The following is an 18,311-nucleotide window of genomic DNA, read 5'->3' as shown; positions in this document are numbered from 1 at the left end:
CACCAGATGCAACGCTTTGAATTTACTCCAAAAAGTTCCATTTCTGCCTCATCTAATTCCAAAACTCTTCTCCAAATGCTTGCAGTATAATTAAGATACTTTTTCACAAACTCCCTACGAGCTTTTAGATACGTCTGTTTCAGCAATAGCTTCTTTCTTGCAGCCTATCCATAGAGACCAGTTTTTGTGGAGGGAACGGGATATTGTTGATTGGTGAACACAGATCCCCATCTCGAACATAGAGCCTTGCCAATCTTTCAAAGTCATTGTTGGATTTACACTGACATCCCAAACCAGTTTCCTGTTTGCCCAGATACTGAGTTTGGATGTGCGAGCTGATCTGGGAAGAATCTGGGTGGTATGATATTGTTGTAATTTTACGATATTGTGATATTGTTACACATCTGGCAGCCATTTGCACACAAACAGACAGCAGTCCCAAAGCTTAGTTATTTCAATAAGTATGTGTATAGTTAGATTCCTCCCTTTGTCTAAAGGGAATTACATGTGTGCGCTGAGAAGTTTCTTTCCAGTTAGATTTTTGCAATACCCAACGCAACAAATCAATCCCTCACTTTTCACAACATCTATGCAATTGCCCACTTGCGTTCGACCACGGACGTGGATGGAGGTTTCCTCACCTCAGAACACCGACTCTGCCCAGGAAAGGAGGGGGCTCCCCCCTGTCCAATCACGCGTGGCCAGCACATCACCCCACGAAAACCTGTCCAATCAGGGCAAAGATTACCGCAGAGCTCCGACTCCACCCCAGAAAGCCAGCGTTTTCCCAATGTCCAATCAGTGGGGGACAGATATCACCCCACGAAACCCTGTCCAATAAGGGCAAAGATTACCTCAGAGGACTGATCACCCCACCCCGTCCAGGGGAGGGATAAGAATCGCCGGGCTCCCCTGAGTGTTCGCTGGAGTTGGGTTGGAATTGTCGGAGAAGAAAGGGGTCGCCATTGCTCTTGGTGTGCGTCGTTGGTGGTCGGCGTTGCTGTGTCTCAAGCTGGCCCTCTGAGTATTCCACAGCCATTGACTTCCATCTCTCATTTTGTCGAGTAATAACCCGGAGTCCTAGCCGGGAATCTCCGCTGGCCCTCTGTGAGGAGCGGCCCTGGCCCCCGCCTGGAACCCGTTATACCGTGTCTGGACTCGCCGACGACCCCGAGTTTCACACCTGCAGTCGCGGGCCAAACTGCACGAGGCGGCCAGGTACTAACCAAACTCTGACCTCCAGCCTGTCTTTCCCCTTGGCTGCGAGGGTCGAAATAATAATAATCTGGGTTCATTTTCTTTTGGTGTGTGTGTGTCTGTGGTGGTGCCGTCCTTTAAGTAGAAATTGTATAAGTGTTGATTGCTCATTGTACAATGCCTGTATATTCGGAATAAGTCTACATGTGTCTTATTATTGTAAATAAATAACTGTTAAATGTTCCAGTTCGTTGCCTGTCGTTTCTAACATTGACCCGGTATGGTTCGGGCTTGAGAAATAGTGAGGCCGTTTGTACCAGAAGTTATTTGGATCAGCACGGATTTGGTAACTCCCGCTCGGTTATGCCGGATCCGAGTCGGTAACAGCGACTCGGTTCGTACAAAGTCGGCCGAGGGTGTGGCTTCCCGGTAGTTAGATGGCGTGGGTACTTAGGTGAATTTGAATTAGACAATCAACCCTACCCCACACCGTCGAAATATTGGCATCCACGGTCCACTAAGGGAGCTGTGACCAATGGAGTTATCCAAAGGTTATGACCTTCGATTCCAGGTGTTCGGTGGGAGACGGCCCTACTGCTCCGTCTAGCAGTCGTTCCTCGCCACCAACCCCCGGCCCACAACAATATCACTCCCTAGACAAAGTGTTCAATGTGTCGACAGATTCAAGCTTTGGGACAAGCTTTGACCCCGATTGTTTAGCCATGAAAGCACACAAAACATAACAACTCAACCAATCATAAATGTAGGTCATTTTTTATTTTATTTTATTTTCTAAACAGTGATGGAGCTAAGCTCTGCCTTGGATGGATTGAGCTGCTTACACCCCTGCTCAAACTAAGTGTTACCCAGTAACAGTTGTCCCTTTTGGCACGCCATGTGTAAGAATGATGCCACCAAGTTAATCCCAAAAGATGACAACCATCATATTTTCAGCTCAAGTCTGAACACAAAATGTGTTTACTGGAGGCAAGTCTGAAGGAGGAGAGGAGAGGAGATTGGGACCATACTCTGTGCAGAGTGTTGGTGCTGCCTACGCAGTCTCTTTGGCTATTGGGTACAATCGCCACTCGACACAATATACCAGCATGCTGGCACTCATTTGTGCCAATCACGGAAGGATGACAGGTCGAGTTAACCCCACCTGGTATTAATTGAACAGCTGAGTGGGATTTTAACTCAGCACCTGAGGATCCAAAGCCTGCCACCTTAACCATTAAGCCAACACCAGGCATAATCCGAAAGCCTCGACTGCAACGACTGCCTTTTCTTTCTGGATTGAAAAAGGGCATCCACATTTCTTCCAGTCACATTGGGGTTCACAACCTATCCGCCACTCATTGCATTCCTGGTCGCCATGTTCCGAGAGATGGAGAATCGTGTGGCTTGTTAGTCATCTGTGTGCATTTGCGGCACACAGCGTACAAAAACTTTTGACATGTGAGATCAGTGCGGAGCATCGCATACAGAGAACCATTTGATATGCCCATGGCAATGATAATTTCTTCCACCTGCAATGACTAATCTCCAATATTTCCACACGTCAAATGTTGTTCAGTGAAAGGAACGTTTGGAGTCGTCAAGAATGAGGCTTTGTTTCACTGCTTTCATGTTCCTCTTTAAACTTCCACACTAATCTCTCAAAGTTTTCCACATCCCTGGTTGACTCTCTACACACTCAAACTGACCCGTGTGAATGTCCACAGACGTTTGCCCACTCAGATGCCAAAATTTGAGGACAACGTGTTGCGATCATGCAATCTACAAAAACAGCCATTCCACAGAGTGCGAGTACACACTGCACATATAACCCCAACAATAATATAAAAACGGGACGTATGCTGTTGCAATGCGTCAAATGATGCAGAAAAGTTATCTACAGACCAGTACAAAAGCCAGTCAAAAATGACAGGTTGGAATTATTTTATTAGAAATATTCAAGGAGACTGAAATATATGATATTTCAATTCGTAGCAAGGAAAAACGTTATTGTAAAACCGTCCATGTATAAATGTGATCCTATTTTCATTATCTTCTGGGACGTTTCATTTGCCAGTACAGTCTCGTGGGCGTCCCAAATTCTAAAGCCTCGGCCTAGCGTCAGTTGTGCTGATATCTTCTTTATTTATTAGACATCCTCAGGATGTAATTGAACACTCGTTTTAGTCTGTGCGTGTTACATATCACGTGCAGCAAATTTCATCTCCCTGTGCCTTGTATTAAATGTTTTTTTTTTTTGTAAAACGCTTCTGTACATCGGTTTGCATGTCACCGTCTATATTTCCAATAGGAGATGTAATTACTCTTTGATGAAAAATGTTCTTTGAGGTTTTTTTAATCCTGAAAAATAGATCGTAATGAACACACAGTCTTGTTAAAAGATTGGCCTTTAAACCCCTACTTAAGTCGTCCTTATGAAAGGGGATAGACAATTACACAAACATAAAAATACACAGTGTTTTATGTAGGTAGAATGTAGATGTGCAATTGTCATTCAGTTAACATGCATGCATTCAGGAATTGTGAATTATGGGACCTTCATATGTGAATGTACCTCGTACATATACAGTATATACATATACTGTATATATATATATATATATATATATATATATATATATATATATATACATATACATATATATATATATATATATATATATATATATATATATACATATACATATATATATATATATTTAACCAATAATATTAATTAAAGAATTTACCTCACTAAAATCATTAAATCATTGTTATTATATCAAATGCAATTGGAACTTGTGTAAATGAAAACCAGCCAAATTTAAATAAAAGGTGACAATGGAGTCTGAAGGCATTCTCACAAGACCTGGTAAAACAATCAGCCAAATTGCCATGGGCATATTGGACAGGCGATGAGTATTGGACATATGAGTTGGACAGGCGACCATGAAGGGTTTCTGGAAAGTCAGTGATAGCATGAAAGGGGAGTGGAAAGCATGAAATATTCTGCTGTTTCAATGTGGGAATGCCCGTTTGCTTTTGTGAGCATGGGGAGGGGGAAGAGTGGAGATGGGACAGATTAGGAAGAAGGAGGTTGAAGTTTGGAAGAGGGGGGTTGAGGACTTCTCGTGGAGGAGGGAGGGTGTTGAGGTGTTGTAATGGAGGGAGGAGCAGTTTGAAGGCTTGAAGTGAAGAGGGGATTGATGCTTTCGGGTTGGGAGGGGGAAAGTGAGGAATTAGGATTGTGGGGGGGGGGGGGGAGGAGGTGGGAGAGGCAGGTTCAGGCTTTGGTGGGGGGAGACATTCAGGCGGGGAGGGGAAGGGGGTGAGGAGTTGTCAGAATTGCATGTGTACAAATTGTTCACAGTAAAATGTAATTGGCCACAGGTGCGTGTTTGGGTGTGTGTGTGTCTGTGTGTGTGTGTGTGTGTGTGTGTGTGTGTGTGTGTGTGTGTGTGTGTGTGTGTGTGTGTGTGTGTCACTGTCGGGGTGGGGAGGGTGAAGCAATGACACTGTGGCTAATGTTCTAGTTTCAATCCAAATTAGTGCATCACAATGCCGATGTAAACAACCAAAAGCAGAAAAACAAGAAAAATAGTGAGTTTCATTTATCAGAATGCAAGACAAAGCCGTCAACAAGAATCAGTAGGAGGAAATATTCCACCCGTCGTATAGGGTGTGTGTTTGTTAGTCAATTCTACAAAAAGCCATTCATGTCTGTCTGTGGGAAAAGTTACACAAGTACTGACACTGCAAGCATACATACTGTTAGTTGTATAATCTCTGCGATCACCATGTTTAGGAAGATATCCATGCTAATAGGGCAGAGTTCATGGTTCGGTACACGTTTTAACCACTTTGATGAAGTAAAACGCACCAGAAATCGTTTTGATGACCTTTTTTGTGTGCCATTGGTGACATTTTGTGTGCCATAAACAAGTTGTAATGAGGAATCAAAACATTCTTTGAATTGCGTACGATTGAAATGTACCTTTTAGACGTTGACACCTTTTACACCTTTGCACCCGTTTTAGACCTTTTAGACTCCTTAGAACCCTTTAAGTTTTCAGCCACTGTGGTTACATAAGTGAGTGCACTCTCAGCGCCGGTCCCAAGCCCGGACAAATGGGGAGGGTTGCATCAGGAAGGACATCCGGCGTAAAACCTGTGCCAAATCAATATGCGGATCATTAACCGGATTTCCATACCGGATCGGTCGAGGCTCAGGTTACCAACGACCGCCACCGGTACTGTTGGCCAGCAGGGTACTGGTGGAAACTGTGTTAGTGCAGGGCGAAGGAGGAGAAGGAGAGGGGGGAGGCATGTCCAGAGGCAGTGGGAGAGGAGGAAGGGTAGAAGTGTGGAGGTGAGATTTGGAACTTTGAATGTTGGTACTATGACTGGCAATGGGCGAGTGTTGGCTGATATGATGGAGTGAAGAAAGGTAGACACACTGTGTGTACAAGAGACCAAGTGGAAGGGGCGTAAGGCTTGGAGCATCGGAGGTGGTTTCAAACTGTTCTATCATGGTGTGGATGGGAGGAAAAATGGTGTAGGGGTATTCCTGAAGGAGGATATTGTTAAGAGAGTATTGGAGGTGAGGAGAGTGCCTGACCGAGTGATGAGTGTGAAGTTGGAAATTGAAGGGGTGAAGATGAATGTCATCAGTGCATATGCCCCGCAAGTGGGGTGTGAGATGGAGGAGAAAGAAGATTTCTGGAGTGAGTTAAATGAAGTGGTGGAGAGTGTATCCAAGGATGAAAGAGTGGTGATTGGAGTGGATTTCAATGGGCATGTTGGGGAAGGGAATAGAGAGGATGAGGAGGTGATGGGTAGGTACGGTGTCAACGAGAGGAATGTGGAATGGCAGATGGTGGTGGATTTTGCAAAAAGAATAGAAATGCCGGTGGTAAATACATATTTCAAGACGAAGGAGGAGCACAGGGTGACGTATAAGAGTGGAGGAAAAGGCACATAGGTGGACTATGTCTTAAGCAGGAGATGCAACCTGAAGTAAGCACTGGACAGAAGGGGAATGAAAGTCAGTCGGAGTAAGACGGAGTACATGTGCGTAAATGAGAGGGAGGGTGGTGGTATGGTGCGGTTGCAAGGAGTTGAGGTAGGGAAGGTGGATTGGTTTAAATACTTGGGATCGACTGTCCAAAGTAACGGAGAGTGTGGTAGAGAAGTGAAGAAGAGAGTGCAGGCAGGTTGGAGTGGGTGGAGAAGAGTTTCAGGAGTGATTTGTGACAGAAGGGCATCTACAAGAGTGAAGGGGAAACGATATAAGTCGGTAGTGAGACCAGCTATGTTGTATGGTTTGGAGGCGGTGGCGCTGACAAAAAGACAGGAGGCAGAGCTGGAGGTGGCAGAGTTAAAATTCTGCGATTCTCGCTGGGAGTGACGAGGATGGACAGGATTAGAAATCAGTACATTAGAGGGACAGCGCAGGTAGGACAGTTTGGAGACAAAGTGAGAGAGGCGAGATTGAGATGGTTTGGACATGTGCACAGGAGGGATGTGGAGTATATCGGGAGAAGGATGCTGAGGATGGACCTGCCAGGTAGGAGGAGAAGAGAAGGCCAAAGAGGAGGTTCATGGATGTGGTGAGGGCAGACATGCGGGTGGTTGGTGTGACAATGGAAGATGTGGAGGACAGAGCTAAATGGAGACGGATGATCCGCTGTGGCGACCCCTAACGGGAGCAGCCAAAAGAAGGAGAAGAAGACTTAGAACCCTTAGATCTTTGGTCCTTTATACCTCTTGGACTCCCTTGCAGACCCTCTACACCCTTTTGAAACCTTTTGACCTTTAATATGCAATCTCTACCCACCCTTAAGGGTGAGGCCGAATGTTGGGAGGTGGAGTGGAATGAAACCTCAGTCGAGCATTCGACCCAAGTGAGTTTGTCTATTATGTAATGTTTTAATATGACCTGGTCTGTGACTATGTCTATTTATTACCTTTGCCGAAGGAGAGGGTATTGTGTTTGGGTCCGTTTGTTAGTTGGCAAAAACAATGCTTTGTCTGTAGCATTTGTCTGTTTGTTTGTCTGTTTGTCACATGGTTTTGGCCACATTTTTCAATCAATCGTTTTGAATTTTTTTGTGTGTGGAGGCGACCAGACAAGGACAGCAACGAAAGATTTTGGTTAAGATCCGAATCCAGATCTGAGAATTTTTTTAAGTGATTCACCATTGAGTGATGGGGCCAAAAATGATATATAGCACAATATCTCAAAAGTTTATGGATGGATTCACATGAAACTTGGTGGAAAAGTTGGGTGTGTGAGATGGACAAATCAATTCAATTTTGGTGAAGATCTGAATCTCGATCTGGATACAAAAATTATTTAATTTCAAATTGATTCTTTACCATTGAGAGATGAGGCTAAAAATGATATTGCATGATATCTCAAGAAGTTGAGAATGATTCGGATGAAACTTGGTGGACATGTTGGAAAAGGTCTAATTGATTCGATTTTGGTGAAGATCTCAAACCCTAACTGGATTCGACAATGAGAGATGGAGCCAACAACTATGTATAGCATGTTATCTCTAAAAGTTGTGGATGACTTGTAATAAAACGAAGGGGAAGAGTTAGTTTGGTGACAAGAACAAGCTGATTCGATTTTGGCTAAGGTCCGGAATCAGATTTGACCTTTCAGTGGCACACAAAATGTAAACTATTCAGTCTGGCGGAGGTATGTTCTCTCCAGAGTGCCATTCCATTTCACCGAGTTGTCACTCTATGAGTGAATTTAAAATTGTTGGGTAGTCGATGTAGTCGAAAATTTTTTTTGAGATTTGTTCTACCCTTATTATCAGTATTTAAAATGGCGATTTCAGTAAATACAATGGCGATTTCGATGAAACTTGGTTGGTAGGTTCATACTATGACTTCGTGTGCAAATGAGAACCGTTGCTATGGACACCACCGTTGCCTAGCAACGGGACTTTGAAATTTTTGAAAAATCATAAAAAATTTATTTTTTCGAAAATCAAAAATCGGGCCATGAGCGACTGTGGGCAGTACATTCAGCCATATTGTCAAAAATTTCCAGCCGGATCCTATGAAAACCGTCGGAGAAGATAGACTTTGAATGAACCCTGGTCGAAAACAATAAAAAAACGAAGTTCGTTATATCTCAGACACTATGAGTCAGATATACGTGAAACTGGTATGGTAGGTTCATGGTATGTCCTAGTTATGCGTGAGAAAGAACCGTTGCTATGGACCCCTCCGTTGCCTAGCAACGGCCGAAAAACCTCTAAATGTGGGGGTATTTTAACGAAAAAACAATCTGCAGCATTAACCCTTGAAGCGAGAATGATGAATTTTCTTGTGCTTAATCCTCAGGCCATTCCCCATCGAACGGGCCCATCGCGTCAGGTTCTATTGGGTAGGCGACTACCCATGTCCGCCTACCGGCTTGTTGGGTAGTCGATCCAGTCGAAAAAAAAAAATTATTTTTAAAGAAATTTTTGAAATTTGTTCTTCCCTTATCAGCTTTTCCGTCGATATGTTAGGTGGTCGATCCAGTCGAAAAAAAAATTTAATTTTAAATTTGTTTTACGCTTATCAGTTTTTCCGTCGATATTTGTGTCTGTCCCTCTGTTCGGTCCAGTGCTCGTTAATACAATGGCGATTTCGATGAAACTTGGTTGTTGGTTCATACCATGACCTAGTTATGTGCAAATGAGAAACGTTGATATGGACACCACTGTTGCCTAGCAACGGGCCTTTGAAATTTTAGAAAAATCATAAAAAATTAATTTTTTCGAAAATCAGAAATCGGGCCACGAGCGACTGTGGGCAGTACATTCAGCTATATTGTCAAAAAATTCCAGCCCGATCCTTTGAAAACTGTCAGGGAAGATAGACTTTGAATGAATGCTGGTCGAAAACAATAAAAAAACGAAGTTCGTTATATCTCAGAGACTACGAGTCAGATATACATGAAACTGGTATGGTAGGTTCATGGTATGTCCAAGTTATGTGTGAGAAAGAACCGTTGCTATGGACCCCTCCGTTGCCTCGCAACGGCCGAAAAACCTCTAAATGTGGGGGTATATGAAAGAAAAAACAATCTGCAGCACTAGAACTGCCACTTTATAACTGCTGGCAGTGATGACCGGGTACCCAGTCCGTCCGCCTTTGACACAACTGATACAACATGAGACTTGAATCATAGTCGCAAAGTTTCGCATTTATCGGATAAGCGGTGCCAGAGAAAACATTATTTAATGGTGATACAAACACAGGCCTGCTTCGAAACGGTGCGGAACAGACGAGTTACGAACCGGGCAGCACAAAGCGTTCAATTTCCTTATTACTGGCGAACAGATTCAAATTATTAAATAATTCTGGCTGCCGAACCGCGTGACCGATCAGGTTGAAATTTTAAACGTTTGTTTCGCATGTCGGCTAAATTACAAATGTGAAGTTTCGTATATATAGAAGTAGCGGTTCCAGAGTAAACATTAATTAATATTTATCCTTCAATCCAAGATGGCGGCCAAACCATGTGACTTGTGATGTCATAATTTTCACCACATGTGCAAACACGATCGGAGACGATAAGTGCAAATTTTCGCTTCGCAAGGTTAAGCAGTTCCAGAGAAAACATTATTTAATATTTTTCTTAAAACCAACATGGCTGCCAAACCCTGGACCCGATCCCGTTGAAATTTCAAACCCTCATTCCGCATGACTGTTCCACCATAAAGGTGATGTTTCACATTTATTGATGCAGTAGTTCCAGAGTAAACTTTAATTAATATTTTTCCTTCAATCCACTATGGCTGCCAAACGTTGCGTCGTACCTCAAAAGGGGGTGAGAACTTTTTATTCGTCATGGAGAGGCGGTCATAGTGATGGAGTTTCACCTGGATCTGTTCAGTCATTTCAGAGAAAAAGACGTTTTAAGATATTATTTTTCAATCCAAGATGGCTGACGAACCATGTGACCTATGGCATCACAACTTTATATTCTGCTTCCAACTGGGTATTGGAACACGTTTGTGAAGTTTCGTGTTAATCGGTAAAGGTGCATTTTTCTATCCAAGATGGCCGCCAAACCATGTGACGTGTGACATCATAATTTTTACCACGCGTGCACACACGATGGTAGATGATAATTGCAAACTTTCGATTTGTTAGCTTAAGCGGTTCCAGAGAAAACATTATTTAATATTTTTCTTAAATCCAACATGGCGGCCAAACCGTGTGACTTATCAATTCGAAATTAACGAACTTATATCGCCTACGTGTCCCGAACATACTTCTGAAATCTGCCCTTCATCCGACCAGCACTTCTGGAGAAGATGTTTGAAGGTTTTAGGGTTTTTTCAAGATGGCCGCCAAACCATGTGACCGATCAAGAAAAAATTAACAAACTTGAGAAAGGACCTCATGGGGTATATATGTGTGAAGTTTCGTCTTTATCTCTCTTGCCCTTCTGGAGAAGAAGATTTTTAAAATTTATTCATTTTCAATCCAAGATGGCTGCCGAACCTTGTGACATATGATATCATAAATTTAAATTCTGCTTTCCATCGTCGACCCGAACAAGTGTGTGAAGTTTCGTGTAAATCGGATAAGGTCTATTTTTCTATCCAAGATGGCCGCCAAACCATGTGACTTCTGAGGTAAAAAAATTTTACCATGTATGCAGACTTGAGCGAGGAAGGCAGTTGCAAATTTTCGCTTCGATGGCTTATGAAATACCAGAGAAAACATTATTTAATATTTTTCTTAAATCCAACATGGCGGCCAAACCATGTGACCTATCACTTTGAAATTAACAAACTTGCATCGCATACATGTCACGAATATAGTTCTGAAATCTCGCCTTCATTGGACCAGCGCTTCTGGAGAAGAAGATGTTTGAAGGTTTTAGGGTTTTTTCAAGATGGCCGCCAAACCATGTGACGTATCAATAACAAATTAACAAACTTGAAAGAGGACCTCAGGGAGAATGTGCGTGTAAAGTTTCGCCTCAATCTGCACAGCCGTTCTGGAGAAGATTTTTTTATAAAAACACTAAAAAACAAGATGGCGGCCGAATTACGTCACCGATGACGTCAAAATATTTTTTTTATACGATGAATTTTTGTGTAGATGACGCTCAAGAAATTTCAAATTTTTGCCATGTGGCGTTCTACTTGACGAATTTTTACTGGGATACCTCTTCACTGATGACGTCACGAAAAATCACACGTATTTCCGAGAGGGAGCTTGTTAAAATGTATCAAGCGAAATTTTTTTACACTAGAAGGTTTCCGAGATACAGAGGTCCAAAGTTGATCTGTTTTTTCAAGATGGCGCCCGTACCACGTGACCTATGACGTCATAATTATCAATTATGTATGCTATCCAAAAAGATACATGTTTGGTGAAAATTTTGTGTCGATTGGTCTTACCATTTCTGAGAAAATGGCATTTAAAGCGAAAAAATTTGGAAATTTTGCAAATTTACGGCGGAAGAAAAATAATAATAAACAGAAGAAAAACAATAGGTTATCCAGTCCATTTGACTGGATACCCTAATTAACCATTGAAGCAAGAATCATGAATTTTCTTGTGCTTAATCCTCAGGTCATTCCCCATCGAATGGGTCCATCGCGTCAGGTTCTATTGGGTAGGCGACTACCCATGTCCACCTACCGGCTTGTTTGTTTGTTTGTCTGTCTGTATGTTTGTTTGTCTGCACAGAACTTTGGTGTTTTTCTCCGCAACCGCTTGTCGGATTGAGACGAAATTTTCACCATCGGTGTGACTCCTCATGTGGAATGATTCAATGATAATTATCATAGTTCACGAGGTGTTGCAGCCATCTTGAAAAAAATGGAAAAACTTTGGACCTCTGTATCTCTGAAATTGCAACAAGGAAAAAATTGAAACTTGGCACATGGCAAGTACTCTTTCTGGAGAAAAAGTGATTTTTATTACCTTTTCCATTGGTTGACATGTTTATGGATGATTTATTTTTAGCAGTTGACAAAGTTGTTGAAGGCATTATATTTTTGGGTTGTCCATCCGTACGTACACACTTGTGTGCATACGTACTTATGTATGTACGTACGTACATCTCTACTTGCATACGTATAAATGTGCGTCCTTGCAAAATCTCATTATATTTATGCCTCTTGACAAAATCGTCAGAGGCATTATCTTTTCATTTTGTCCATCCGTCCGTACTAAATCTTGTTAGGGTACCCTGTGAGTACAGGGTACCCTATTGTTTTTCTTCTGTTTATTATTATTATTATTATTATTTTTCTTTTTCCGCCGGCATTTTGCACCCTTTTTCGCTTTAAAAACCATTTTCTCTGGGATACTAAGTCCGATCGACACAAAATTTTCACCACAGTATGTATCTTTTTTGATAGCACAATCACGTTATAATTATGACGTCATTGGTCACGTGGTACGGTCGCCATCTTGAAAAAAGCGATAAACTTTGGACATCTGTATCTCGGAAACCGTGCAATGGAAAATTTTTTCGCTTGATACATTTTACTAAGCTCCCTATGGGGAACACGTGTGATTTTTCGTGACGTCATAGGTGAAGCGATATTCCAGTGAAAATTCGTCAAGTAGAACGCCATATAGGAAAAATCTGAAAAATTCTGAGCATCATTTACGCCTAAAATTGCTGCGGAAAATGTTTTTCTTGACGTCATCGATGACGTAATTCGGCCGCCATCTTGTTTTTTAGTGTTTTTTTTAAAAAAATCTTCTTCTCCAGAAGGGCTGGACAGATTAAGGCGAAACTTTACACGTACATTCCCCCTGATGTCCTCTTTCAAGTTTGTTAATTTGTTGTTGATACGTCACATGGTTTGGCGGCCATCTTGAAAAAACCCTAAAACCTTCAAACATCTTCTTCTCCAGAAGCGCTGGTCCCATGAAGGCGAGATTTCACAACTATATTCGGGACATGTATGCGATGCAAGTTTGTTAATTTCAAAGTGATAGGTCACATGGTTTGGCCGCCATGTTGGATTTAAGAAAAATATTAAATAATGTTTTCTCTGGTATTTCATAAGCCATCGAAGCGAAAATTTGCAATTGCCTTCCTCCCTCAAGTCTGCATACATGGTAAAAAAATTTTACCTCAGAAGTCACATGGTTTGGCGGCCATCTTGGATAGAAAAATAGACTTTATCCGATTTACACGAAACTTCACACACTTGTTCGGGTCGACGATGGAAAGCAGAATTTAAATTTATGATATCATAGGTCACAAGGTTCGGCAGCCATCTTGGATTGAAAATGAATAAATTTTAAAAATCTTCTTCTCCAGAAGGGCAAGACAGATGAAGACGAAACTTCACACATATATTCCCCATGAGGTCCTTTCTCAAGTTTGTTAATTTGTTCTTGATCGGTCACATGGTTCGGCGGCCATCTTGAAAAACCCTAAAACCTTCAAACATCTTCTTCTCCAGAAGCGCTGGTCGGATGAAGGGGAGATTTCAGAACTATATTCGGGACACGTAGACGATATAAGTTTGTTAATTTCGAATTGATACGTTAGACGGTTTGGCCGCCATCTTGGATTTAAGAAAAATATTAAATAATGTTTTCTCTGGAACCGCTGAACCAAACGAATCGAAAATTTCTAATTATCATCTACCATCGTGTATGCACGCATGGTAAAAATTATGACATCACACGTCACATGGTTTGGCGGCCATCTTGGATAGAAAAACGCACCTTTACCGATTAACACGAAACTTTACAAACGTGTTCCAATACCCAGTTGGAAGCAGAATATAAATTTCTGATGTCATAGGTCACATGGTTCGTCAGCCATCTTGGATTGAAAATGAATAAATTTTAAAAATCTTCTTCTCCAGAAAGGCAAGACAGATTAAGCCGAAACTTCACACATATATTCCCCATGAGGTCCTTTCTCAAGTTTGTTAATTTGTTCTTGATTGGTCACATGGTTTGGCGGCCATCTTGAATTTACCTTAAAACCTTCAAACATCTTCTTCTCCAGAACACCTGATCTGATCAAGGGGAAACTTCACACCCCTATTGCACATGAGTAGGGAATACAAGTTTGTTAATTTCTAATTGATAGGTCACATGGTTTGGCAGCCATGTTGAATTTAAGAAAAATATTAAATAATGTTTTCTCTGGAACTGCTTAACCTATCGAAGCGAAAATTTGCGTCTGTCATCCTCCATGATATCTGCATACATGGTAAAAATTATGAGGTCACACGTCACATGGTTTGGCCGCCATCTTAGATTGAAGGATAAATATTAATTCATGTTTACTCTGGAACCACTACTTCTATATATGCGAAACTTCATATTTATAATTTAGGCTACATGTGAAACAAAAGTTTAAAATTTCAACCTGATCGGTCGTGTGGTTTGGCAGCCAGAATTATTTAATTATTTGAATCTGGAAGCCAGTAATAACGAAATTGAATGCTTTGTGCTGCCCGGTTCGTAACTCGTCTGTTCCGCTCCCTCTCGAAGCAGGCCTGTGTTTGTATCACTATTAAATAATGTTTTCTCTGGCAACGCTTATCCTTTCAATGCGAAAATTGCGACTACGATTTAAGTCTCACGTTGAGTCAAAGGCGGACGCGGACTGGGTACCCGGTCATCACTGCCAGCAGTTATAAAGTGGCAGTTCTAGTTATATTTATGCCTATGTTGACGAAGTCACCGGAAGCATTATGTTTTCTGGTTATCTGTCCCTCCGGACGTACTTATGTATGTCCATATGCATGTATGTGTGTCCATCCATGCTAAATCTCATTATTGCGATATTTGACGAACCTTGTGGCGGAGTTTGCTAAATCTTGGTACGAATATGCATAATGATGTAATGATGAACTGATTATATTTTGGGGTCAATAGGTCGAAAGTCAAGGGTCAGAAGTCATGCTCGGTAAAGAATTATGTCACCGTGCTAACTTGTGCAACAGTGATGGTATTTTGACGAAGTTGGCATAAGTACACAGTTTGATGCATAGATGAACTGATTAGAAGGTGGCATCAAAGGTCAGAGTCCGTTATAAGTTTTCTTTCCCGGGATAACTTGAGAACGGCTGAAGGTTTCCTTGTCAAACTTGGTACAAGTATGTATCATAACGCATATATAAATTGATTAGATTATGTGGTCAAGATTTCTTCGGTCAAAGGTCATGTCAGGTAAAAATGAGATATTTGAGAACAGTTGAAGGGATTTTAAAGTTGGTGCAAGTATGCCTGGTGTTGGCATAATGGTTCGGGTGGTGGGCTTGGGATCCAAGGGTCGTGAGTTCAAATCCCCCTTGGGTGTTGAATTAATACCAGGTAGGGTGACTGCCTGTCATTCTGACGTTGGCAAAATGAGTGCCAGCTTCCAGGTATCCTGTGTCGGAGTGGCGACCCATCCAGGATTGTAGCCAATACCAAGGAGCAGGGCCGGATTTAGGCATGGGTAAGCTGGGCAGTTGTCCAGGGGCTTCCACAACCAGGGGCCTCCACATATCTCATGAAAAAAAAATTGTAAGGCAAAATGTATTTGTGAGTGCCCGAATGGTAGTTGGTAGTTAGTGGAACAGATATAAGATATTCATCTTATGTCATTCTCTATTTTATATCGAAGTCAGTTGACTTCGATGGGAGTATGGGACTTTGCACGTCTCTTTACTATTATTGTCCTCGAATTTTTCAGGTTACATTTATGGTCCTTGCATTTTTAAGGTTACTTTAATAGTTAGCTTACGTTTGGCTAACCCGGCTCTAGCCGTTTGCACTTTGCGCTACAAAACTGTTGAGGTATATTCAGCTCACATCATGGCGAGAAATAGTGGACACTCATGCGCGTCACGCGTGCTCACTTATATCTTATGTGAACAGATATCTTATGTGAGAATGAGATTTATAAGATTTACATAGGGAACATTCAAATTTGTCTTCATAGCATCATCAATTTTGACATAAACAACCCATGTTGTCATCAGGATGTTTATGGATGTACATTTTTATTCAGATTCTTTGTTCTTGAAAAATATACTTCATGGATGACTGTAAATATTGTTGCGGGGCCGGGCGTCGGCCGTGAGCCTGACCGCCAGATGGAGCAGCAGAGTCGGCTCATCCGATTGCCTGGAATTTAGATCGTACTTCTTCGGAAAAAACTCTGGAAAAGTACGGGTCCCTTTTTGGACCGAAGTTCGCCAATAGACAGACCACGTGGGGTAGGGTCGATTGCCAATTTCAATTTACCTAAATACCCACGTGGTCCAACCTACCAGGGAAATTCACCCTCGACAGCTCCCGTACGGAACGAGCCGCTTGGCGTACTCGTTCCGTGTGCGTTCCGAGCGGTTTGATCGCCGAGATCCATCGGTCCCAAATATCCCGTTACAACGGCAACGGCCTGGCTAATTTTCCAACACGCAACATGTGAAGCCAATGAAAGAATAGACGCGAACGAACTGAAACATTCAACAATCGGGGTATATATTCACAATTGGGGATGAGGGGAGCACATAAGGGCAGAGCTAAACCGAATATTAATAAGCACGTATGTACAGCAAATCACTTAACAATTCACTAGTTACTATACTGGCGCCACAAACACACATACGCACACACCCAAAGAATCGGACCAAAAATGGTCTTTATTAAGGCCTCCAGCTCAGATGGAAAGGACGAGCTGAAGACCAGATTCTGCCTCGGACCTGTCCACCTCGTGTGGTCTTCGAGCTGTTCGGACCGGGCACCAGCGAGGGCGAGCTGAATCCAACCACCGTGAGCCGCGATCAGCTTCCCGAGCTCCGGTGGATCCCCTCGCACTCCGGAACACGCGCTGGTGAGACGAGGCGCCGATCCTTCCCAATCCGCTGCGGAGATTCCCCCAAAGAACCACCAGCCACCTTCCGAACAACCACCAACAAAGAACAAGAACCCAGGAGAGCCAGAACCACCAACCAAGAAGAGCAAAAGAACTGAACCAGAACAAAGCGAACAAGACCCACGAACAAGGACCAATTTCTGTCTCTCTCTTCCCTTCTTATCCCTCTCGGGCGCAGCTCACTTCCGGCGTGACTCGTTCGCCGTTGCTGGGGGCTGTCGCATCCCATTTCCTGGAATCCCCAAGCAAGCTGATTCATGTCCATATTAGGGAATGGAATTCAGTTCGCTCAGCATTGGGTGGGGGCTGTCGCATCCCATTTCTTGGCGTCCCCAAGTGGGCCGATTCATGTCCATATTCGGGAATGGAATTCAGTTCGCTCAGCATTGGGTGGGGGCTGTCGCACCCCATTTCTTGGAGTTGTTATCGTTGGTGTTGTTATTATCGTTGGTGTTGTTGTTATCATTTGTGTTATCGTTGGTGTTGTTAAATAAAAGAAAACCCTGACTATCAAAATAACTACGCAGCACATTTACACTTCATCACCCATTAGACAAGGGACGGGAAGCTATCTGTCCACATTCACTTATCGATATAACTGAGCTATAGGACCTGAATGTTGTGTGCTCATGGCTTCCAGATTCGCAACAATATGTCTTGTCACCTTTTGAGTATTCTAAGGTAGGGTGGGCCTCCACTACTGAAGGCTGCCCAGGGGCCACCACATGTCTAAATCCGGCCCTGCCAAGGAGACTGCTTCGGCAGCACCAATGATCTGCACAGAGTATGGTCCCAAACGATGGATGAATAGGTGCCTTTGTTATGACGTCATAATTGCATATGCAGAACGCTACATCTTATCAGTATGAGAATTTTAAAGTGATAATCTCAGGATATAATGGTCCACAGAAAAGACAAAATGATGACGTCATCGGTCACGTGATTCGGCAACTATATTGTTAAATTTTTTTAACACCTTTAATAATCCTCTTCTTTAAAGTGGCTGAACAGATTGAGGTGAAACTTTACACGTATGACCGCCTAACCATATGGAACAAAAAGTTAATGTATGTGATGCCATAGGTCACATGGTTTGGCAACCACATTGGATTTACCCTAAATCCTAGAAAAAAATCTTCCTCTCCAGAACGGCTGGAAAGATCGAGGGGAAACTTCAAACAAGTGTTCCCCAAGCCTTGGGTGTACAAGTTTGTTAAGGAATAATTTATAGGTCACA

Source organism: Eptatretus burgeri, chromosome 14 (genome assembly GCF_056783735.1).
Source record: "Eptatretus burgeri isolate ZD-2024b chromosome 14, Ebu_testis_v1, whole genome shotgun sequence".
In the NCBI taxonomy this organism is placed as follows: Eukaryota; Metazoa; Chordata; class Myxini; order Myxiniformes; family Myxinidae; genus Eptatretus; species Eptatretus burgeri.
This window is presented reverse-complemented; position numbering follows the sequence as displayed.